At 39.7% G+C, this 26,326-nt stretch overlaps 8 non-coding genes across 8 annotated transcripts; all 8 read left to right on the top strand.

Moving 5' to 3' along the window:
* Positions 1-4,593: 4,593 nt before the first annotated feature.
* TRNAE-UUC (transfer RNA glutamic acid (anticodon UUC)) lies at positions 4,594-4,665 on the top strand. The gene has a single exon. It is a non-coding gene; the product is annotated as a tRNA-Glu (tRNA).
* Positions 4,666-9,443: 4,778 nt separating this feature from the next.
* TRNAE-UUC (transfer RNA glutamic acid (anticodon UUC)) lies at positions 9,444-9,515 on the top strand. Its single transcript has one exon. It is a non-coding gene; the product is annotated as a tRNA-Glu (tRNA).
* A 3,912-nt stretch (positions 9,516-13,427) lies between these two features.
* On the top strand, positions 13,428-13,499 carry TRNAE-UUC (transfer RNA glutamic acid (anticodon UUC)). Its single transcript has one exon. It is a non-coding gene; the product is annotated as a tRNA-Glu (tRNA).
* Positions 13,500-16,293: 2,794 nt separating this feature from the next.
* On the top strand, positions 16,294-16,365 carry TRNAE-UUC (transfer RNA glutamic acid (anticodon UUC)). The gene has a single exon. It is a non-coding gene; the product is annotated as a tRNA-Glu (tRNA).
* A 3,068-nt stretch (positions 16,366-19,433) lies between these two features.
* TRNAE-UUC (transfer RNA glutamic acid (anticodon UUC)) lies at positions 19,434-19,505 on the top strand. The gene has a single exon. It is a non-coding gene; the product is annotated as a tRNA-Glu (tRNA).
* Positions 19,506-21,150: 1,645 nt separating this feature from the next.
* On the top strand, positions 21,151-21,222 carry TRNAE-UUC (transfer RNA glutamic acid (anticodon UUC)). The gene has a single exon. It is a non-coding gene; the product is annotated as a tRNA-Glu (tRNA).
* Positions 21,223-22,867: 1,645 nt separating this feature from the next.
* On the top strand, positions 22,868-22,939 carry TRNAE-UUC (transfer RNA glutamic acid (anticodon UUC)). Its single transcript has one exon. It is a non-coding gene; the product is annotated as a tRNA-Glu (tRNA).
* Positions 22,940-25,146: 2,207 nt separating this feature from the next.
* Positions 25,147-25,218, top strand: TRNAE-UUC (transfer RNA glutamic acid (anticodon UUC)). The gene has a single exon. It is a non-coding gene; the product is annotated as a tRNA-Glu (tRNA).
* The last annotated feature ends 1,108 nt before the right edge of the window (positions 25,219-26,326 follow it).

Below are 26,326 nucleotides of genomic sequence, written 5' to 3'. Positions count from 1 at the left end.
ACTTGTGTTTTCCAGATAAGTAGGAAACGCCTTCAAATGTCGTCGTCCCATATGGTCTAGTGGTTAGGATTTGGCGCTTTCACCGCCAAGGCTCGGGTTCAATTCCCCGTGTGGGGACAGCTGTTTTAGATTCCTGGTCAGTGAACATCGCTGCTTGTATAAAATGCTCATAGACAATTTAATTAAAATATATTAATTGGCCTCTCGTATTTGTTGCCTTATTACAAGAGAATATATAATACACGACGTGCAGTTCATGTCACAAGTGTCCTATTATATGCCTTACTTGTGTTTTCCCGATAAATAGGAAACGCCTTCATACGACAACGTCCCATATGGTCTAGTGGTTAGGGTTTGGCGCTTTCACCGCCAAGCCCCGGGTTCAATACCCGGTGTGGGAACACCTGTTTTAGATTCCTGGTCAGTTGAACATCGCAGCTTGTATACAATGCTCATAGACAATTTAATTAAAATATATATATTGGCCTCTCGTATTTGTTGCCTTATTACAAGAGAATATATAATACACGACGTGCAGTTCATGTCACAAGTATCCTCTTATATGCCTTACTTGTGTTTTCCCGATAAATAGGAAACGCCTTCATACGACAACGTCCCATATGTCTTGTGGTTAGGATTTGGCGCTTTCACCGCCAAGGCCAGGGTTCAATTCCCGGCGTGGGAATACCTGTTTAAGATTCCTGGTCAGTTGAACATCGCATCTTGTATGAAATGCTCATAGACAATTTAATTAAAATATATAAATTGACCTCTCGAATTTGTTGCCTTATTACAAGAGAATATATAATACACGACGTGCAGTTCATGTCACAAGCATCCGATTGTATGCCATACTTGTGTTTTCCCGATAAATAGGAAACGCCTTCATACGACAACGTCCCATATGGTCTAGTGGTTAGGGTTTGGCGCTTTCACCGCCAAGCCCCGGGTTCAATACCCGGTGTGGGAACACCTGTTTTAGATTCCTGGTCAGTTGAACATCGCAGCTTGTATACAATGCTCATAGACAATTTAATTAAAATATATATATTGGCCTCTCGTATTTGTTGCCTTATTACAAGAGAATATATAATACACGACGTGCAGTTCATGTCACAAGTATCCTCTTATATGCCTTACTTGTGTTTTCCCGATAAATAGGAAACCCCTTCATACGACAACGTCCCATATGTCTTGTGGTTAGGATTTGGCGCTTTCACCGCCAAGGCCAGGGTTCAATTCCCGGTGTGGGAATACCTGTTTTAGATTCCTGGTCAGTTGAACATCGCAGCTTGTATAAAATTCACATAGACAATTTAATTAAAATATATAAATTGGCCTCTCGTATTTGTTGCCTTATTACAAGAGAATATATAATACACGAAGTGCAGTTCATGTCACAAGTATCCTATTACATTCCTTACTTGTGTTTTCCCGATAAATTGGAAACGCCTTCTCACGACAACGTCCCATACGGTCTAGTGGTTAGGATTTGGCGCTTTCACCGCCAAGGCCCGGGTTCAATTCCTGGTGTGGGAACACCTGTTTTAGATTCCTGGTCAGTTGAACATCGCAGCTTGTATAAAATGCTCATAGACAATTTAATTAAAATTAATAAATTGGCCTCTCGTCTTTGTTGCCTTATTACTTGAGAATATATAATACACGACGTGCAGTTCATGTCACAATCATCCGATTGTATGCCATACTTGTGTTTTCCCGATAAATAGGAAACGCCTTCAAATGTCGTCGTCCCATATGGTCTAGTGGTTAGGATTTGGCGCTTTCACCGCCGAGGCTAGGGTTCAATTCCCGGTGTGGGAACACCTGTTTTAGATTCCTGGTCAGTTGAACATCGCAGCTTGTACAAAATTCTCAAAGACAATATAATTCAAATATATCAATTGGCCTCTCGTCTTTGTTGCCTTATTACAAGAGAATATATAATACACGACGTGCAGTTCATGTGACTAGTATCCGATTGTATGCCATACTTGTGTTTTCCCGATAAATAGGAAACGCCTTCATACGACAACGTCGCATATGGTCTAGTGATTAGGATTTGGCGCTTTCACCGCCAAGGCCCGGGTTCAATTCCCGGTGTGGGAACACCTGTTTTAGATTCCTGGTCAGTTGAACATCGCAGCTTGTATAAAATGCTCATAGACAATTTGAATAAAAGATATAAATTGGCCTCCCGTATTTGTTGCTTTATTACAAGAGAATATATAATACACGACGTGCAGTTCATGTCACAAGTATCCTATTATATGCCTTACTTGTGTTTTCCCAATAAATAGGAAACGCCTTCATACGACAACGTCCCATATGGTCTAGTGGTTAGGGTTTTGCGCTTTCACCGCCAAGCCCCGGGTTCAATACCCGGTGTGGGAACACCTGTTATAGATTCCTGGTCAGTTGAACATCGCAGCTTGTATACAATGCTCATAGACAATTTAATTAAAATATATATATTGGCCTCTCGTATTTGTTGCCTTATTACAAGAGAATATATAATACACGACGTGCAGTTCATGTCACAAGTATCCTCTTATATGCCTTACTTGTGTTTTCCCGATAAATAGGAAACGCCTTCATACGACAACGTCCCATATGTCTTGTGGTTAGGATTTGGCGCTTTCACCGCCAAGGCCAGGGTTCAATTCCCGGTGTGGGAATACCTGTTTTAGATTCCTGGTCAGTTGAACATCGCAGCTTGTATAAAATTCACATAGACAATTTAATTAAAATATATAAATTGGCCTCTCGTATTTGTTGCCTTATTACAAGAGAATATATAATACACGAAGTGCAGTTCATGTCACAAGTATCCTATTACATTCCTTACTTGTGTTTTCCCGATAAATTGGAAACGCCTTCTCACGACAACGTCCCATACGGTCTAGTGGTTAGTATTTGGCGCTTTCACCGCCAAGGCCCGGGTTCAATTCCTGGTGTGGGAACACCTGTTTTAGATTCCTGGTCAGTTGAACATCGCAGCTTGTATAAAATGCTCATAGACAATTTAATTAAAATTAATAAATTGGCCTCTCGTCTTTGTTGCCTTATTACTTGAGAATATATAATACACGACGTGCAGTTCATGTCACAATCATCCGATTGTATGCCATACTTGTGTTTTCCCGATAAATAGGAAACGCCTTCAAATGTCGTCGTCCCATATGGTCTAGTGGTTAGGATTTGGCGCTTTCACCGCCGAGGCTAGGGTTCAATTCCCAGTGTGGGAACACCTGTTTTAGATTCCTGGTCAGTTGAACATCGCAGCTTGTACAAAATTCTCAAAGACAATATAATTCAAATATATCAATTGGCCTCTCGTCTTTGTTGCCTTATTACAAGAGAATATATAATACACGACGTGCAGTTCATGTGACTAGTATCCGATTGTATGCCATACTTGTGTTTTCCCGATAAATAGGAAACGCCTTCATACGACAACGTCGCATATGGTCTAGTGATTAGGATTTGGCGCTTTCACCGCCAAGGCCCGGGTTCAATTCCCGGTGTGGGAACACCTGTTTTAGATTCCTGGTCAGTTGAACATCGCAGCTTGTATAAAATGCTCATAGACAATTTAAATAAAACATATAAATTGGCCTCTCGTATTTGTTGCCTTATTACAAGAGAATATATAATACACGACGTGCAGTTCATGTCACAAGTATCCTATTACATGCCTTACTTGTGTTTTCCCGATAAATAGGAAACGCCTTCATACGACAACGTCCCATATGGTCTAGTGGTTAGATTTGGCGCTTTCACCGTCAAGGCGCGGGTTCAATTCCCGGTGTTTGAAAACCTGTTTTAGATTCCTGGTCAGTTGAACATCGCAGCTTGTATAAAATGCTCATAGACAATTTAATTAAAATATATAAATTGCCCTCTCGTATATGTTGCCTTATTACAAGAGAATATATAATACACGACGTGCTGTTCATGTCACAAGTGTCCTATTATATGCCTTACTTGTGTTTTCCCGATAAATAGGAAACGCCTTCATACGACAACGTCCCATATGGTCTAGTGATTAAGATTTGGCGCTTTCACCGCCAAGGCCCGGGTTCAATTCTCGGTGTGGGAACACCTGTTATAGATTCCTGGTCAGTTAAACAACGCAGCTTGTATAAAATTATCATAGACAATTTAATTAAAAGATATAAATTAGCTTCTCATATTTGTTGGCTTGATTACAAGATAATATTCGACATTCAGATCATGTCACAAGCATCCGATTGTATGCCATACTTGTGTTTTCCCGATAAATAGGAAACGCCTTCATACGACAACGTCCCATATGGTCTAGTGGTTAGATTTGGCGCTTTCACCGTCAAGGCGCGGGTTCAATTCCCGGTGTTTGAAAACCTGTTTTAGATTCCTGGTCAGTTGAACATCGCAGCTTGTATAAAATGCTCATAGACAATTTAATTAAAAGATATAAATCGGCCTCTCGTATTTATTGCCTTATGACAAGAGAATATATAATACACGACGTGCAGTTCATGTCACAAGTATTCTATTACATGCCTTACTTGTGTTTTCCTGATAAGTAAGAAACGCCTTCTTATGTCAACGTCCCATATGGTCTAGTGGTTAGGATTTGGCGCTTTCACCGCCAAGGCACGGGTTCAATTCCCGGTGTGGGAATATCTGTTTTAGATTCCTGGTCAGTTGAACATCGCAGTTTGTATAAAATTCACAAAGACAATTTAATTAAAAGATATAAATTGGCCTCTCGTATTTATTGCCTTATTTCAAGAGAATATATAATACACGACTTACAGTTCATGTCACAATCATTCGATTGTATGCCATACTTGTGTTTTCCCGATAAATAGGAAACGCCTTCAAATGTCAACGTCCCATATGGTCTAGTGGTTAGGATTTGGCGCTTTCACCGCCAAGATCCGGGTTCAATTCCCGGCGTGGGAACAGCTATTTTAGATTCCTGATCAGTGAACATCGCTGCTTGTATAAAATGCTCATAGACAATTTAATTCAAAGATATAAATTGGCGTCTCGTATTGGTTGCTTTATTACAAGAGAATATATAATACACGACGTGCAGTTCATGTCACAAGTATCCTATTATATGCCTTACTTGTGTTTTCCCGATAAATAGGAAACGCTTTCATACGACAACGTCCCATATGTCTTTTGGTTAGGATTTGGCGCTTTCACCGCCAAGGCCCGGGATCAATTCCCGGTGTGGGAACACCTGTTTTATATTCCTGGTCAGTTGAACATCGCAGCTTGTATAAAATGCTCATAGACAATTTAATTAAAAGATATAAATCGGCCTCTCGTATTTATTGCCTTATTACAAGAGAATATATAATACACGACGTGCAGTTCATGTCACAAGTATCCTATTACATGCCTTACTTGTGTTTTCCCGATAAATAGGAAAAGCCTTCAAAGGTCAACGTCCCATATGGTCTAGTGGTTAGGATTTGGCGCTTTCACCGCCTAGGCTCGGGTTCAATTCCCGGTGTGTGAACAACTGTTTTAGATTCCTGGTCAGTTGAACATCGCAGCTTGAACAAAATTCTCAAAGACAATTTGAATAAAAGATATAAATTGGCCTCTCGTATTTGTTGCTTTATTACAAGAGAATATATAATACAGGACGTGCAGTTCATGTCACAAGTATCCTCTTATATGCCTTACTTGTGTTTTCCCGATAAATAGGAAACGCCTTCATACGACAACGTCCCATATGTCTTGTGGCTAGGATTTGGCGCTTTCACCGCCAAGGCTCGGGATCAATTCCCAGTGTGGGAACACCTGTTTTATATTCCTGGTCAGTTGAACATCGCAGCTTGTATAAAATTAGCATAGACAATTTAATTAAAAGATATAAATTAGCTTCTCGTATTTGTTGGCTTGATTACAAGATAATATTCGACATTCAGATCATGTCACAAGCATCCGATTGTATGCCATACTTGTGTTTTCCCGATAAATAGGAAACGCTTTCATACGACAACGTCCCATATGTCTTGTGGTTAGGAATTGGCGCTTTCACCGCCAAGGCCCGGGATCAATTCCCGGTGTGGGAACACCTGTTTTATATTCCTGGTCAGTTGAACATCGCAGCTTGTATAAAATGCTCATAGACAATTTAATTAAAAGATATAAATTGGTGTCTCGTATTTGTTGCCTTATTACAAGAGAATATATAATACACGACGTGCAGTTCATGTCACAAGTATTCTATTACATGCCTTACTTGTGTTTTCCCGATAAATAAGAAACGCCTTCATATGTCTATGTCCCATATGGTCTAGTTGTTAGGATTTGGCACTTTCACCGCCAAGGCCCGGGATCAATTCCCGGTGTGGGAATACCTGTTTTAGATTCCTGGTCAGTTGAACATCGCAGTTTGTATAAAATTCATAAAGACAATTTAATTAAAAGATATAAATTGGCCTCTCGTATTTATTGACTTATTTCAAGAGAATATATAATACACGACTTACAGTTCATGTCACAATCACACGATTGTATGCCATACTTGTGTTTTCCCGATAAATAGGAAACGCCTTCAAATGTCAACGTCCCATATGGTATAGTGGTTAGGATTTGGCGCTTTCACCGCAAAGGCCCGGGTTCAATTACCGGTGTGGGAACACCTGTTTTGGATTCCTGGTCAGTTGAACATCGCAGCTTGTATAAAAAGCTCATAGACAATTTAATTAAAAGATATAAATTGGCCTCTCGTATTGGTTGCTTTATTACAAGAGAATATATAATACACGACGTGCAGTTCATGTCACAAGTATCCTATTATATGCCTTACTTGTGTTTTCCCGATAAATAGGAAACGCTTTCATACGACAACGTCCCATATGTCTTGTGGTTAGGATTTGGCGCTTTCACCGCCAAGGCCCGGGATCAATTCCCGGTGTGGGAACACCTGTTTTATATTCCTGGTCAGTTGAACATCGCAGCTTGTATAAAATGCTCATAGACAATTTAATTAAAAGATATAAATTGGTGTCTCGCATTTGTTGCCTTATTACAAGAGAATATATAATACACGACGTGCAGTTCATGTTACAAGTATCCGATTGTATGCCATACTTGTGTTTTCCCGATAAGTAGGAAACGCCTTCATACGACAACGTCCCAAATGGTCTAGTGATTAGGATTTGGCGCTTTCACCGCCAAGGCCCGGGTTCAATTCCCGGTGTGGGAACACCTGTTATAGATTCCTGGTCAGTTAAACATCGCAGCTTGTATAAAATTATCATAGACAATTTAATTAAAAGATATAAATTAGCTTCTCGTATTTGTTGGCTTGATTACAAGATAATATTCGACATTCAGATCATGTCACAAGCATCCGATTGTATGCCATACTTGTGTTTTCCCGATAAATATTAAACGCCTTCATTCGACAACGTCCCATATATTCTAGTGGTTAGGATTTGGCGCTTTCACCGCCAAGGCCCGGGTTCAATTCCCGGTGTGGGAACACCTGCTTTAGATTCCTGGTCAGTTGAACATCGCAGCCTGTATAAAATGCGCATAGACAATTTAATTAAAATATATAAATTGGCGTCTCGTATTTGTTGCCTTATTACTTGTGAATATATAATACACGACGTGCAGTTCATGTCACAAGTATCCTATTATATGCCTTACTTGTGTTTTCCCGATAAATAGGAAACGCTTTCATACGACAACGTCCCATATGTCTAGTGGTTAGGATTTGGCGCTTTCACCGCCAAGGCACGGTTTCAATTCCCGGTGTGGGAATACCTGTTTTAGATTCCTGGTCAGTTGAACATCGCAGTTTGTATAAAATTCACAAAGACAATTTAATTAAAAGATATAAATTGTCCTCTCGTATTTATTGCCTTATTTCAGGAGAATATATAATACACGACTTACAGTTTATGTCACAATCATTAGATTGTATGCCATACTTGTGTTTTCCCGATAAATAGGAAACGCCTTCAAATGTCAACGTCCCATATGGTCTAGTGGTTAGGATGTGGCGCTTTCACCGCCAAGGCCCGGGTTCAATTCCCGGGTTCAATTCCCGGTGTGTAAACACTTCTTTTAGATTCCTGGTCAGTTGAACATCGCAGCTTGTACAAAATTCTCAAAGACAATTTGAATAAAAGATATAAATTGGCCTCTCGTATTTGTTGCTTTATTACAAGAGAATATATAATACAGGACGTGCAGTTGATGACACAAGTATCGTATTATATGCCTTACTTGTGTTTTCAAGATAAATAGGAAACGCCTTCATACGACAACGTCCTATGTGTCTAGTGATTAGGATTTGGCGCTTTCACCGCCAAGGCCCGGGTTCAATTCCCGGTGTGGGAACACCTGTTTTAGATTCCTGGTCAGTTGAACATCGCAGCCTGTATAAAATGCGCATAGACAATTTAATTAAAATATATAAATTGGCGTCTCGTATTTGTTGCCTTATTACTTGTGAATATATAATACACGACGTGCAGTTCATGTCACAAGTATCCTATTATATGCCTTACTTGTGTTTTCCCGATAAATAGGAAACGCTTTCATACGACAACGTCCCATATGTCTAGTGGTTAGGATTTGGCGCTTTCACCGCCAAGGCACGGTTTCAATTCCCGGTGTGGGAATACCTGTTTTAGATTCCTGGTCAGTTGAACATCGCAGTTTGTATAAAATTCACAAAGACAATTTAATTAAAAGATATAAATTGTCCTCTCGTATTTATTGCCTTATTTCAAGAGAATATATAATACACGACTTACAGTTTATGTCACAATCATTAGATTGTATGCCATACTTGTGTTTTCCCGATAAATAGGAAACGCCTTCAAATGTCAACGTCCCATATGGTCTAGTGGTTAGGATGTGGCGCTTTCACCGCCAAGGCCCGGGTTCAATTCCCGGGTTCAATTCCCGGTGTGTAAACACTTCTTTTAGATTCCTGGTCAGTTGAACATCGCAGCTTGTACAAAATTCTCAAAGACAATTTGAATAAAAGATATAAATTGGCCTCTCGTATTTGTTGCTTTATTACAAGAGAATATATAATACAGGACGTGCAGTTGATGACACAAGTATCGTATTATATGCCTTACTTGTGTTTTCAAGATAAATAGGAAACGCCTTCATACGACAACGTCCTATGTGTCTAGTGATTAGGATTTGGCGCTTTCACCGCCAAGGCCCGGGTTCAATTCCCGGTGTGGGAACACCTGTTTTAGATTCCTGGTCAGTTGAACATCGCAGCATGTATAAAATTAGCATAGACAATTTAATTAAAAGACATAAATCGGCCTCTCGTATTTATTGCCTTATTACAAGAGAATATATAATACACGACGTGCAGTTCATGTCACAAGTATTCTATTACATGCCTTACTTGTGTTTTCCTGATAAGTAAGAAACGCCTTCTTATGTCAACGTCCCATATGGTCTAGTGGTTAGGATTTGGCGCTTTCACCGCCAAGGCACGGGTTCAATTCCCGGTGTGGGAATATCTGTTTTAGATTCCTGGTCAGTTGAACATCGCAGTTTGTATAAAATTCACAAAGACAATTTAATTAAAAGATATAAATTGGCCTCTCGTATTTATTGCCTTATTTCAAGAGAATATATAATACACGACTTACAGTTCATGTCACAATCATTCGATTGTATGCCATACTTGTGTTTTCCCGATAAATAGGAAACGCCTTCAAATGTCAACGTCCCATATGGTCTAGTGGTTAGGATTTGGCGCTTTCACCGCCAAGATCCGGGTTCAATTCCCGGCGTGGGAACAGCTATTTTAGATTCCTGATCAGTGAACATCGCTGCTTGTATAAAATGCTCATAGACAATTTAATTCAAAGATATAAATTGGCGTCTCGTATTGGTTGCTTTATTACAAGAGAATATATAATACACGACGTGCAGTTCATGTCACAAGTATCCTATTATATGCCTTACTTGTGTTTTCCCGATAAATAGGAAACGCTTTCATACGACAACGTCCCATATGTCTTTTGGTTAGGATTTGGCGCTTTCACCGCCAAGGCCCGGGATCAATTCCCGGTGTGGGAACACCTGTTTTATATTCCTGGTCAGTTGAACATCGCAGCTTGTATAAAATGCTCATAGACAATTTAATTAAAAGATATAAATCGGCCTCTCGTATTTATTGCCTTATTACAAGAGAATATATAATACACGACGTGCAGTTCATGTCACAAGTATCCTATTACATGCCTTACTTGTGTTTTCCCGATAAATAGGAAAAGCCTTCAAAGGTCAACGTCCCATATGGTCTAGTGGTTAGGATTTGGCGCTTTCACCGCCTAGGCTCGGGTTCAATTCCCGGTGTGTGAACAACTGTTTTAGATTCCTGGTCAGTTGAACATCGCAGCTTGAACAAAATTCTCAAAGACAATTTGAATAAAAGATATAAATTGGCCTCTCGTATTTGTTGCTTTATTACAAGAGAATATATAATACAGGACGTGCAGTTCATGTCACAAGTATCCTCTTATATGCCTTACTTGTGTTTTCCCGATAAATAGGAAACGCCTTCATACGACAACGTCCCATATGTCTTGTGGCTAGGATTTGGCGCTTTCACCGCCAAGGCTCGGGATCAATTCCCAGTGTGGGAACACCTGTTTTATATTCCTGGTCAGTTGAACATCGCAGCTTGTATAAAATTAGCATAGACAATTTAATTAAAAGATATAAATTAGCTTCTCGTATTTGTTGGCTTGATTACAAGATAATATTCGACATTCAGATCATGTCACAAGCATCCGATTGTATGCCATACTTGTGTTTTCCCGATAAATAGGAAACGCTTTCATACGACAACGTCCCATATGTCTTGTGGTTAGGAATTGGCGCTTTCACCGCCAAGGCCCGGGATCAATTCCCGGTGTGGGAACACCTGTTTTATATTCCTGGTCAGTTGAACATCGCAGCTTGTATAAAATGCTCATAGACAATTTAATTAAAAGATATAAATTGGTGTCTCGTATTTGTTGCCTTATTACAAGAGAATATATAATACACGACGTGCAGTTCATGTCACAAGTATTCTATTACATGCCTTACTTGTGTTTTCCCGATAAATAAGAAACGCCTTCATATGTCTATGTCCCATATGGTCTAGTTGTTAGGATTTGGCACTTTCACCGCCAAGGCCCGGGATCAATTCCCGGTGTGGGAATACCTGTTTTAGATTCCTGGTCAGTTGAACATCGCAGTTTGTATAAAATTCATAAAGACAATTTAATTAAAAGATATAAATTGGCCTCTCGTATTTATTGACTTATTTCAAGAGAATATATAATACACGACTTACAGTTCATGTCACAATCACACGATTGTATGCCATACTTGTGTTTTCCCGATAAATAGGAAACGCCTTCAAATGTCAACGTCCCATATGGTATAGTGGTTAGGATTTGGCGCTTTCACCGCAAAGGCCCGGGTTCAATAACCGGTGTGGGAACACCTGTTTTGGATTCCTGGTCAGTTGAACATCGCAGCTTGTATAAAAAGCTCATAGACAATTTAATTAAAAGATATAAATTGGCCTCTCGTATTTGTTGCCTTATTGCAAGAGAATATATAATACACGACGTGCAGTTCATGTCACAAGTATCCTATTATATGCCTTACTTGTGTTTTCCCGATAAATAGGAAACGCTTTCATACGACAACGTCCCATATGTCTTGTGGTTAGGATTTGGCGCTTTCACCGCCAAGGCCCGGGATCAATTCCCGGTGTGGGAACACCTGTTTTATATTCCTGGTCAGTTGAACATCGCAGCTTGTATAAAATGCTCATAGACAATTTAATTAAAAGATATAAATTGGTGTCTCGCATTTGTTGCCTTATTACAAGAGAATATATAATACACGACGTGCAGTTCATGTTACAAGTATCCGATTGTATGCCATACTTGTGTTTTCCCGATAAGTAGGAAACGCCTTCATACGACAACGTCCCAAATGGTCTAGTGATTAGGATTTGGCGCTTTCACCGCCAAGGCCCGGGTTCAATTCCCGGTGTGGGAACACCTGTTATAGATTCCTGGTCAGTTAAACATCGCAGCTTGTATAAAATTATCATAGACAATTTAATTAAAAGATATAAATTAGCTTCTCGTATTTGTTGGCTTGATTACAAGATAATATTCGACATTCAGATCATGTCACAAGCATCCGATTGTATGCCATACTTGTGTTTTCCCGATAAATATTAAACGCCTTCATTCGACAACGTCCCATATATTCTAGTGGTTAGGATTTGGCGCTTTCACCGCCAAGGCCCGGGTTCAATTCCCGGTGTGGGAACACCTGCTTTAGATTCCTGGTCAGTTGAACATCGCAGCCTGTATAAAATGCGCATAGACAATTTAATTAAAATATATAAATTGGCGTCTCGTATTTGTTGCCTTATTACTTGTGAATATATAATACACGACGTGCAGTTCATGTCACAAGTATCCTATTATATGCCTTACTTGTGTTTTCCCGATAAATAGGAAACGCTTTCATACGACAACGTCCCATATGTCTAGTGGTTAGGATTTGGCGCTTTCACCGCCAAGGCACGGTTTCAATTCCCGGTGTGGGAATACCTGTTTTAGATTCCTGGTCAGTTGAACATCGCAGTTTGTATAAAATTCACAAAGACAATTTAATTAAAAGATATAAATTGTCCTCTCGTATTTATTGCCTTATTTCAAGAGAATATATAATACACGACTTACAGTTTATGTCACAATCATTAGATTGTATGCCATACTTGTGTTTTCCCGATAAATAGGAAACGCCTTCAAATGTCAACGTCCCATATGGTCTAGTGGTTAGGATGTGGCGCTTTCACCGCCAAGGCCCGGGTTCAATTCCCGGGTTCAATTCCCGGTGTGTAAACACTTCTTTTAGATTCCTGGTCAGTTGAACATCGCAGCTTGTACAAAATTCTCAAAGACAATTTGAATAAAAGATATAAATTGGCCTCTCGTATTTGTTGCTTTATTACAAGAGAATATATAATACAGGACGTGCAGTTGATGACACAAGTATCGTATTATATGCCTTACTTGTGTTTTCAAGATAAATAGGAAACGCCTTCATACGACAACGTCCTATGTGTCTAGTGATTAGGATTTGGCGCTTTCACCGCCAAGGCCCGGGTTCAATTCCCGGTGTGGGAACACCTGTTTTAGATTCCTGGTCAGTTGAACATCGCAGCATGTATAAAATTAGCATAGACAATTTAATTAAAAGATATAAATCGGCCTCTCGTATTTATTGCCTTATTACAAGAGAATATATAATACACGACGTGCAGTTCATGTCACAAGTATCCTATTACATGCCTTACTTGTGTTTTCCCAATAAATAGGAAACGCCTTCAAATGTCAACGTCCTATATGGTCTAGTGGTTAGGATTTGGCGCTTTCACCGCCAAGGCCCGGGTTCAATTCCCGGTGTGGGAACACCTGCTTTAGATTCCTGGTCAGTTGAACATCGCAGCCTGTATAAAATGCGCATAGACAATTTAATTAAAATATATAAATTGGCGTCTCGTATTTGTTGCCTTATTTCAAGAGAATATATAATACACGACGTGCAGTTTATGTCACAATCATTAGATTGTATGCCATACTTGTGTTTTCCCGATAAATAGGAAACGCCTTCAAATGTCAACGTCCCATATGGTCTAGTGGTTAGGATGTGGCGCTTTCACCGCCAAGGCCCGGGTTCAATTCCCGGGTTCAATTCCCGGTGTGTAAACACTTCTTTTAGATTCCTGGTCAGTTGAACATCGCAGCTTGTACAAAATTCTCAAAGACAATTTGAATAAAAGATATAAATTGGCCTCTCGTATTTGTTGCTTTATTACAAGAGAATATATAATACAGGACGTGCAGTTGATGACACAAGTATCGTATTATATGCCTTACTTGTGTTTTCAAGATAAATAGGAAACGCCTTCATACGACAACGTCCTATGTGTCTAGTGATTAGGATTTGGCGCTTTCACCGCCAAGGCCCGGGTTCAATTCCCGGTGTGGGAACACCTGTTTTAGATTCCTGGTCAGTTGAACATCGCAGCATGTATAAAATTAGCATAGACAATTTAATTAAAAGATATAATTTGGCCTCTCGTATTTGTTGCCTTATTGCAAGAGAATATATAATACACGACGTGCAGTTCATGTCACAAGTATCCTATTATATGCCTTACTTGTGTTTTCCCGATAAATAGGAAACGCTTTCATACGACAACGTCCCATATGTCTTGTGGTTAGGATTTGGCGCTTTCACCGCCAAGGCCCGGGATCAATTCCCGGTGTGGGAACACCTGTTTTATATTCCTGGTCAGTTGAACATCACAGCTTGTATAAAATGCTCATAGACAATTTAATTAAAAGATATAAATCGGCCTCTCGTATTTATTGCCTTATTACAAGAGAATATATAATACACGACGTGCAGTTCATGTCACAAGTATCCTATTACATGCCTTACTTGTGTTTTCCCGATAAATAGGAAACGACTTCTAATGTCAACGTCCCATATGGTCTAGTGGTTAGAATTTGGCGCTTTCACCGCCAAGGCCCGGGATCAATTCCCGGTGTGGGAACACCTGTTTTATATTCCTGGTCAGTTGAACATCGCAGCTTGTATAAAATGCTCATAGACAATTTAATTAAAAGATATAAATTGGTGTCTCGCATTTGTTGCCTTATTACAAGAGAATATATAATACACGACGTGCAGTTCATGTTACAAGTATCCGATTGTATGCCATACTTGTGTTTTCCCGATAAGTAGGAAACGCCTTCATACGACAACGTCCCAAATGGTCTAGTGATTAGGATTTGGCGCTTTCACCGCCAAGGCCCGGGTTCAATTCCCGGTGTGGGAACACCTGTTATAGATTCCTGGTCAGTTAAACATCGCAGCTTGTATAAAATTATCATAGACAATTTAATTAAAAGATATAAATTAGCTTCTCGTATTTGTTGGCTTGATTACAAGATAATATTCGACATTCAGATCATGTCACAAGCATCCGATTGTATGCCATACTTGTGTTTTCCCGATAAATATTAAACGCCTTCATTCGACAACGTCCCATATATTCTAGTGGTTAGGATTTGGCGCTTTCACCGCCAAGGCCCGGGTTCAATTCCCGGTGTGGGAACACCTGCTTTAGATTCCTGGTCAGTTGAACATCGCAGCCTGTATAAAATGCGCATAGACAATTTAATTAAAATATATAAATTGGCGTCTCGTATTTGTTGCCTTATTACTTGTGAATATATAATACACGACGTGCAGTTCATGTCACAAGTATCCTATTATATGCCTTACTTGTGTTTTCCCGATAAATAGGAAACGCTTTCATACGACAACGTCCCATATGTCTAGTGGTTAGGATTTGGCGCTTTCACCGCCAAGGCACGGTTTCAATTCCCGGTGTGGGAATACCTGTTTTAGATTCCTGGTCAGTTGAACATCGCAGTTTGTATAAAATTCACAAAGACAATTTAATTAAAAGATATAAATTGTCCTCTCGTATTTATTGCCTTATTTCAAGAGAATATATAATACACGACTTACAGTTTATGTCACAATCATTAGATTGTATGCCATACTTGTGTTTTCCCGATAAATAGGAAACGCCTTCAAATGTCAACGTCCCATATGGTCTAGTGGTTAGGATGTGGCGCTTTCACCGCCAAGGCCCGGGTTCAATTCCCGGGTTCAATTCCCGGTGTGTAAACACTTCTTTTAGATTCCTGGTCAGTTGAACATCGCAGCTTGTACAAAATTCTCAAAGACAATTTGAATAAAAGATATAAATTGGCCTCTCGTATTTGTTGCTTTATTACAAGAGAATATATAATACAGGACGTGCAGTTGATGACACAAGTATCGTATTATATGCCTTACTTGTGTTTTCAAGATAAATAGGAAACGCCTTCATACGACAACGTCCTATGTGTCTAGTGATTAGGATTTGGCGCTTTCACCGCCAAGGCCCGGGTTCAATTCCCGGTGTGGGAACACCTGTTTTAGATTCCTGGTCAGTTGAACATCGCAGCATGTATAAAATTAGCATAGACAATTTAATTAAAAGATATAAATCGGCCTCTCGTATTTATTGCCTTATTACAAGAGAATATATAATACACGACGTGCAGTTCATGTCACAAGTATCCTATTACATGCCTTACTTGTGTTTTCCCGATAAATAGGAAACGCCTTCAAATGTCAACGTCCTATATGGTCTAGTGGTTAGGATTTGGCGCTTTCACCGCCAAGGCCCGGGTTCAATTCCCGGTGTGGGAACACCTGCTTTAGATTCCTGGTCAGTTGAACATCGCAGCCTGTATAAAATGCGCATAGACAATTTAATTAAAATATATAAATTGGCGTCTCGTATTTGTTGCCTTATTACTTGTGAATATATAATACACGACGTGCAGTTCATGTCACAAGTATCCTATTATATGCCTTACTTGTGTTTTCCCGATAAATAGTAAACGCTTTCATACGACAACGTCCCATATGTCTAGTGGTTAGGATTTGGCGCTTTCACCGCCAAGGCACGGTTTCAATTCCCGGTGTGGGAATACCTGTTTTAGATTCCTGGTCAGTTGAACATCGCAGTTTGTATAAAATTCACAAAGACAATTTAATTAAAAGATATAAATTGTCCTCTCGTATTTATTGCCTTATTTCAAGAGAATATATAATACACGACTTACAGTTTATGTCACAATCATTAGATTGTATGCCATACTTGTGTTTTCCCGATAAATAGGAAACGCCTTCAAATGTCAACGTCCCATATGGTCTAGTGGTTAGGATGTGGCGCTTTCACCGCCAAGGCCCGGGTTCAATTCCCGGGTTCAATTCCCGGTGTGTAAACACTTCTTTTAGATTCCTGGTCAGTTGAACATCGCAGCTTGTACAAAATTCTCAAAGACAATTTGAATAAAAGATATAAATTGGCCTCTCGTATTTGTTGCTTTATTACAAGAGAATATATAATACAGGACGTGCAGTTGATGACACAAGTATCGTATTATATGCCTTACTTGTGTTTTCAAGATAAATAGGAAACGCCTTCATACGACAACGTCCTATGTGTCTAGTGATTAGGATTTGGCGCTTTCACCGCCAAGGCCCGGGTTCAATTCCCGGTGTGGGAACACCTGTTTTAGATTCCTGGTCAGTTGAACATCGCAGCATGTATAAAATTAGCATAGACAATTTAATTAAAAGATATAATTTGGCCTCTCGTATTTGTTGCCTTATTGCAAGAGAATATATAATACACGACGTGCAGTTCATGTCACAAGTATCCTATTATATGCCTTACTTGTGTTTTCCCGATAAATAGGAAACGCTTTCATACGACAACGTCCCATATGTCTTGTGGTTAGGATTTGGCGCTTTCACCGCCAAGGCCCGGGATCAATTCCCGGTGTGGGAACACCTGTTTTATATTCCTGGTCAGTTGAACATCGCAGCTTGTATAAAATGCTCATAGACAATTTAATTAAAAGATATAAATCGGCCTCTCGTATTTATTGCCTTATTACAAGAGAATATATAATACACGACGTGCAGTTCATGTCACAAGTATCCTATTACATGCCTTACTTGTGTTTTCCCGATAAATAGGAAACGACTTCAAATGTCAACGTCCCATATGGTCTAGTGGTTAGAATTTGGCGCTTTCACCGCCGAGGCTCGGCTTCAATTCCCGGTGTGTGAACACCTCTTTTAGATTCCTGGTCAGTTGAACATCGCAGCTTGTACAAAATTCTCAAAGACAATTTGAATAAAAGATATAAATTGGCCTCTCGTATTTGTTGCTTTATTACAAGAGAATATATAATACAGGACGTGCAGATGATGACACAAGTATCGTATTATATGCCTTACTTGTGTTTTCAAGATAAATAGGAAACGCCTTCATACGACAACGTCCCATGTGTCTAGTGATTAGGATTTGGCGCTTTCACCGCCAAGGCCCGGGTTCAATTCCCGGTGTGGGAACACCTGTTTTAGATTCCTGGTCAGTTGAACATCGCAGCATGTATAAAATTAGCATAGACAATTTAATTAAAAGATATAATTTGGCCTCTCGTATTTGTTGCCTTATTGCAAGAGAATATATAATACACGACGTGCAGTTCATGTCACAAGTATCCTATTATATGCCTTACTTGTGTTTTCCCGATAAATAGGAAACGCTTTCATACGACAACGTCCCATATGTCTTGTGGTTAGGATTTGGCGCTTTCACCGCCAAGGCCCGGGATCAATTCCCGGTGTGGGAACACCTGTTTTATATTCCTGGTCAGTTGAACATCGCAGCTTGTATAAAATGCTCATAGACAATTTAATTAAAAGATATAAATCGGCCTCTCGTATTTATTGCCTTATTACAAGAGAATATATAATACACGACGTGCAGTTCATGTCACAAGTATCCTATTACATGCCTTACTTGTGTTTTCCCGATAAATAGGAAACGCCTTCAAATGTCAACGTCCTATATGGTCTAGTGGTTAGGATTTGGCGCTTTCACCGCAAAGGCCCGTGTTCAATTCCCGGTGTGGGAACACCTGTTTTAGATTCCTGGTCAGTTGAACATCGCAGCTTGTATAAAATGCTCATAGACAATTGAATTAAAAGATATAAATTGGCCTCTCGTATTTGTTGCCTTATTGCAAGAGAATATATAATACACGACGTGCAGTTCATGTCACAAGTGTCCTATTATATGCCTTACTTGTGTTTTCCCGATAAATAGGAAACGCCTTCATACGACAACGTTCCATATGTCTTGTGGTTAGGATTTGGCGCTTTCACCGCCAAGGCCCGGGTTCAATTCCCGGTGTGGGAACACCTGCTTTAGATTCCTGGTCAGTTGAACATCGCAGCCTGTATAAAATGCGCATAACAATTTAATTAAAATATATAAATTGGCGTCTCGTATTTGTTGCCTTATTACTTGTGAATATATAATACACGACGTGCAGTTCATGTCACAAGTATCCTATTATATGCCTTACTTGTGTTTTCCCGATAAATAGGAAACGCTTTCATACGACAACGTCCCATATGTCTAGTGGTTAGGATTTGGCGCTTTCACCGCCAAGGCACGGTTTCAATTCCCGGTGTGGGAATACCTGTTTTAGATTCCTGGTCAGTTGAACATCGCAGTTTGTATAAAATTCACAAAGACAATTTAATTAAAAGATATAAATTGGCCTCTCGTATTTATTGCCTTATTTCAAGAGAATATATAATACACGACTTACAGTTTATGTCACAATCATTAGATTGTATGCCATACTTGTGTTTTCCCGATAAATAGGAAACGCCTTCAAATGTCAACGTCCCATATGGTCTAGTGGTTAGGATTTGGCGCTTTCACCGCCAAGGCCCGGGTTCAATTCCCGGTGTTGGAACAGCTATTTTAGATTCCTGGTCAGTGAACATCGCTGCTTGTATAAAATGCTCATAGACAATTTAATTCAAAGATATAAATTGGCGTCTCGTATTTGTTGCCTTATTACAAGAGAATATATAATACACGACGTGCAGTTCATGTCACAAGTATCCTATTATATGCCTTACTTGTGTTTTCCCGATAAATGGGAAACGCTTTCATACGACAACGTCCCATATGTCTTGTGGTTAGGATTTGGCGCTTTCACCGCCAAGGCCCGGGATCAATTCCCGGGTTCAATTCCCGGTGTGGGAACAGCTATTTTAGATTCCTGGTCAGTGAACATCGCTGCTTGTATAAAATGCTCATAGACAATTTAATTCAAAGAAATAAATTGGCGTCTCGCATTTGTTGCCTTATTACAAGAGAATATATAATACACGACGTGCAGTTCATGTCACAAGTATCCTATTATATGCCTTACTTGTGTTTTCCCGATAAATAGGAAACGCTTTCATACGACAACGTCCCATATGTCTTGTGGTTAGGATTTGGCGCTTTCACCGCCAAGGCCCGGGATCAATTCCCGGTGTGGGAACACCTGTTTTATATTCCTGGTCAGTTGAACATCGCAGCTTGTATAAAATGCTCATAGACAATTTAATTAAAAGATATAAATCGGCCTCTCGTATTTATTGCCTTATTACAAGAGAATATATAATACACGACGTGCAGTTCATGTCACAAGTATCCTATTACATGCCTTACTTGTGTTTTCCCGATAAATAGGAAACGACTTCAAATGTCAACGTCCCATATGGTCTAGTGGTTAGAATTTGGCGCTTTCACCGCCGAGGCTCGGGTTCAATTCCCGGTGTGTGAACACCTCTTTTAGATTCCTGGTCAGTTGAACATCGCAGCTTGTACAAAATTCTCAAAGACAATTTGAATAAAAGATATAAATTGGCCTCTCGTATTTGTTGCTTTATTACAAGAGAATATATAATACAGGACGTGCAGTTGATGACACAAGTATCGTATTATATGCCTTACTTGTGTTTTCAAGATAAATAGGAAACGCCTTCATACGACAACGTCCCATGTGTCTAGTGATTAGGATTTGGCGCTTTCACCGCCAAGGCCCGGGTTCAATTCCCGGTGTGGGAACACCTGTTTTAGATTCCTGGTCAGTTGAACATCGCAGCTTGTATAAAATTAGCATAGACAATTTAATTAAAAGATATAAATTGGCGTCTCGTATTTGTTGCCTTATTGCAAGAGAATATATAATACACGACGTGCAGTTCATGTCACAAGTATCCTATTATATGCCTTACTTGTGTTTTCCCGATAAATAGGAAACGCTTTCATACGACAACGTCCCATATGTCTAGTGGTTAGGATTTGGCGCTTTCACCGCCAAGGCACGGTTTCAATTCCCGGTGTGGGAATACCTGTTTTAGATTCCTGGTCAGTTGAACATCGCAGTTTGTATAAAATTCACAAAGACAATTTAATTAAAAGATATAAATTGGCCTCTCGTATTTATTGCCTTATTTCAAGAGAATATATAATACACGACGTACAGTTTATGTCACAATCATTAGATTGTATGCCATACTTGTGTTTTCCCGATAAATAGGAAACGCCTTCAAATGTCAACGTCCCATATGGTCTAGTGGTTAGGATTTGGCGCTTTCACCGCCAAGGCCCGGGTTCAATTCCCGGTGTTGGAACAGCTATTTTAGATTCCTGGTCAGTGAACATCGCTGCTTGTATAAAATGCTCATAGACAATTTAATTCAAAGATATAAATTGGCGTCTCGTATTTGTTGCCTTATTACAAGAGAATATATAATACACGACGTGCAGTTCATGTCACAAGTATCCTATTATATGCCTTACTTGTGTTTTCCCGATAAATGGGAAACGCTTTCATACGACAACGTCCCATATGTCTTGTGGTTAGGATTTGGCGCTTTCACCGCCAAGGCCCGGGATCAATTCCCGGGTTCAATTCCCGGTGTGGGAACAGCTATTTTAGATTCCTGGTCAGTGAACATCGCTGCTTGTATAAAATGCTCATAGACAATTTAATTCAAAGAAATAAATTGGCGTCTCGCATTTGTTGCCTTATTACAAGAGAATATATAATACACGACGTGCAGTTCATGTCACAAGTATCCTATTATATGCCTTACTTGTGTTTTCCCGATAAATAGGAAACGCTTTCATACGACAACGTCCCATATGTCTTGTGGTTAGGATTTGGCGCTTTCACCGCCAAGGCCCGGGATCAATTCCCGGTGTGGGAACACCTGTTTTATATTCCTGGTCAGTTGAACATCGCAGCTTGTATAAAATGCTCATAGACAATTTAATTAAAAGATATAAATCGGCCTCTCGTATTTATTGCCTTATTACAAGAGAATATATAATACACGACGTGCAGTTCATGTCACAAGTATCCTATTACATGCCTTACTTGTGTTTTCCCGATAAATAGGAAACGACTTCAAATGTCAACGTCCCATATGGTCTAGTGGTTAGAATTTGGCGCTTTCACCGCCGAGGCTCGGGTTCAATTCCCGGTGTGTGAACACCTCTTTTAGATTCCTGGTCAGTTGAACATCGCAGCTTGTACAAAATTCTCAAAGACAATTTGAATAAAAGATATAAATTGGCCTCTCGTATTTGTTGCTTTATTACAAGAGAATATATAATACAGGACGTGCAGTTGATGACACAAGTATCGTATTATATGCATTACTTGTGTTTTCAAGATAAATAGGAAACGCCTTCATACGACAACGTCCCATGTGTCTAGTGATTAGGATTTGGCGCTTTCACCGCCAAGGCCCGGGTTCAATTCCCGGTGTGGGAACACCTGTTTTAGATTCCTGGTCAGTTGAACATCGCAGCTTGTATAAAATTAGCATAGACAATTTAATTAAAAGATATAAATTGGCCTCTCGTATTTGTTGCCTTATTGCAGGAGAATATATAATACACGACGTGCAGTTCATGTCACAAGTATCCTATTATATGCCTTACTTGTGTTTTCCCGATAAATAGGAAACGCTTTCATACGACAACGTCCCATATGTCTTGTGGTTAGGATTTGGCGCTTTCACCGCCAAGGCCCGGGATCAATTCCCGGTGTGGGAACACCTGTTTTATATTCCTGGTCAGTTGAACATCGCAGCTTGTATAAAATGCTCATAGACAATTTAATTAAAAGATATAAATCGGCCTCTCGCATTTATTGCCTTATTGCAAGAGAATATATAATACACGACGTGCAGTTCATGTCACAAGTGTCCTATTATATGCCTTACTTGTGTTTTCCCGATAAATAGGAAACGCCTTCAGACGACAACGTCCCATATGGTATAGTGGTTAGGATTTGGCGCTTTCACCGCCAAGGCCCGGGTTCAATTCCCGGTGTGGGAACAGCTATTTTAGATTCCTGGTCAGTGAACATCGCTGCTTGTATAAAATGCTCATAAACAATTTAATTAAAAGAAATAAATTGGCGTCTCGTATTTGTTGCCTTATTACAAGAGAATATATAATACACGACGTGCAGTTCATGTCACAAGTATCCTATTATATGCCTTACTTGTGTTTTCCCGATAAATAGGAAACGCTTTCATACGACAACGTCCCATATGTCTTGTGGTTAGGATTTGGCGCTTTCACCGCCAAGGCCCGGGATCAATTCCCGGTGTGGGAAACACCTGTTTTATATTCCTGGTCAGTTGAACATCGCAGCTTGTATAAAATGCTCATAGGACAATTTAATTAAAAGATATAAATCGGCCTCTCGTATTTATTGCCTTATTACAAGAGAATATATAATACACGACGTGCAGTTCATGTCACAAGTATCCTATTACATGCCTTACTTGTGTTTTCCCGATAAATAGGAAACGACTTCAAATGACAACGTCCCATATGGTCTAGTGGTTAGGATTTGGCGCATTCACCGCCGAGGCTCGGGTTCAATTCCCGGTGTGTGAACACCTCTTTTAGATTCCTGGTCAGTTGAACATCGCAGCTTGTACAAAATTCTCAAAGACAATTTGAATAAAAGATATAAATTGGCCTCTCGTATTTGTTGCTTTATTACAAGAGAATATATAATACAGGACGTGCAGTTGATGACACAAGTATCGTATTATATGCCTTACTTGTGTTTTCCCGATAAATAGGAAACGCCTTCATACGACAACGTCCCATATGTCTAGTGGTTAGATTTGGCGCTTTCACCGTCAAGGCCCGGGTTCAATTCCCGGTGTTTGAAAACCTGTTTTAGATTCCTGGTCAGTTGAACATCGCAGCTTGTATAAAATTCACAAAGACAATTTAATTAAAAGATATAAATTGGCCTCTCGTATTTGTTGCCTTATTACAAGAGAATATATAATACACGACGTGCAGTTCATGTCACAAGTATCCTATTATATGCCATTACTTGTGTTTTCCCGATAAATAGGAAACGCCTTCATACGACAACTTCCCATATGGTCTAGTGGTTAGATTTGGCGCTTTCACCGTCAAGGCCTGGGTTCAATTCCCGGTGTTTGAACACCTGTTTTAGATTCCTGGTCAGTTGAACATCGCAGCTTGAATAAAATGCTCATAGACAATTTAATTAAAATATATTAATTGGCCTCTCGTCTTTGTTGCCTTATTACAAGAGAATATATAATACACGACGTGCAGTTCATGTCACAAGTATCCGATTGCATGCCATACTTGTGTTTTCCTGATAAATAGGAAACGCCTTCAAATGTCATCGTCCCATATGGTCTTGTGGTTAGGATTTGGCGCTTTCACCGCCAAGGCCCGGCTTTAATTCCCGGCGTGGGAACACCTGTTTTCGATTCCAGGTCAGTTGAACATCGCAGCTTGTATAAAATGCTCATAGACAATTTAATTAAAAGATATAAATTGGCCTCTCGTATTTGTTGCCTTATTGCAAGAGAATATATAATACACGACGTGCAGTTCATGTCACAAGTATCCTATTATATGCCTTACTTGTGTTTTCCCGATAAATAGGAAACGCTTTCATACGACAACGTCCCATATGTCTTGTGGTTAGGATTTGGCGCTTTCACCGCTAAGGCCCGGGATCAATTCCCGGTGTGGGAACACCTGTTTTATATTCCTGGTCAGTTGAACATCGCAGCTTGTATAAAATGCTCATAGACAATTTAATTAAAAGATATAAATCGGCCTCTCGCATTTATTGCCTTATTACAAGAGAATATATAATACACGACGTGCAGTTCATGTCACAAGTATCCTATTACATGCCTTACTTGTGTTTTCCCGATAAATAGGAAACGCCTTCAAATGTCAACGTCCTATATGGTCTAGTGGTTAGGATTTGGCGCTTTCACCGCAAAGGCCCGTGTTCAATTCCCGGTGTGGGAACACCTGTTTTAGATTCCTGGTCAGTTGAACATCGCACCTTGTATAAAATGCTCATAGACAATTTAATTAAAAGATATAAATTGGCCTCTCGTATTTGTTGCCTTATTGCAAGAGAATATATATAATACACGACGTGCAGTTCATGTCACAAGTGTCCTATTATATGCCTTACTTGTGTTTTCCCGATAAATAGGAAACGCCTTCAGACGACAACGTCCCATATGGTCTAGTGGTTAGGATTTGGCGCTTTCACCGCCAAGGCCCGGGTTCAATTCCCGGTGTGGGAACAGCTATTTTAGATTCTGGTCAGTGAACATCGCTGCTTGTATAAAATGCTCATAGACAATTTAATTCAAAGAAATAAATTGGCGTCTCGTATTTGTTGCCTTATTACAAGAGAATATATAATACACGACGTGCAGTTCATGTCACAAGTATCCTATTATATGCCTTACTTGTGTTTTCCCGATAAATAGGAAACGCTTTCATACGACAACGTCCCATATGTCTTGTGGTTAGGATTTGGCGCTTTGACCGCCAAGGCCCGGGATCAATTCCCGGTGTGGGAACACCTGTTTTATATTCCTGGTCAGTTGAACATCGCAGCTTGTATAAAATGCTCATAGACAATTTAATTAAAAGATATAAATTGGCCTCTCGTATTTATTGCCTTATTACAAGAGAATATATAATACTCGACGTGCAGTTCATGTCACAAGTATCGTATTATATGCCTTACTTGGGTTTTCCCGATAAATAGGAAACGCCTTCAAATGTCGTCGGCCCATATGGTCTAGTGGTTAGGATTTGACGCTTTCACCGCCAAGGCTCGGGTTCAATTCCCGGTGTGTGAAACCCCTGTTTTAGATTCCTGGTCAGTTGAACATCCCAGCTTGTACAAAATTCTCAAAGACAATTTGAATAAAAGATATAAATTGGCCTCTCGTATTTGTTGCTTTATTACAAGAGAATATATAATACAGGACGTGCAGTTGATGACACAAGTATCGTATTATATGCCTTACTTGTGTTTTCAAGATAAATAGAAAACGCCTTCATACGACAACGTCCCATGTGTGTAGTGGTTAGCATTTGGCGCTTTCACCGCCAAGGCCCGGGTTCAATTCCCGGTGTGGGAACACCTGTTTCAGATTCCTGGTCAGTTGAACATCGCAGCTTGTACAACATTCTCAAAGACAATTTAAATAAAAGATATAAATTGGCCTCTCGTATTTGTTGCCTTATTACAAGAGAATATATAATACACGACGTGCAGTTCATGTCACAAGTATCGTATTATATGCCTTACCTGGGTTTTCCCGATAAATAGGAAACGCCTTCATACGACAACGTCCCATATGTCTTGTGGTTAGGATTTGGAGCTTTCACCGCCAA

This window comes from Saccoglossus kowalevskii, chromosome 9, assembly GCF_978046115.1.
Source record: "Saccoglossus kowalevskii chromosome 9, keSacKowa6.1, whole genome shotgun sequence".
Lineage (NCBI taxonomy): Eukaryota > Metazoa > Hemichordata > Enteropneusta > Harrimaniidae > Saccoglossus > Saccoglossus kowalevskii.
The sequence above is the reverse complement of the archived record's forward strand: the minus strand, read 5'-3'. Positions and strand labels throughout refer to the sequence as shown.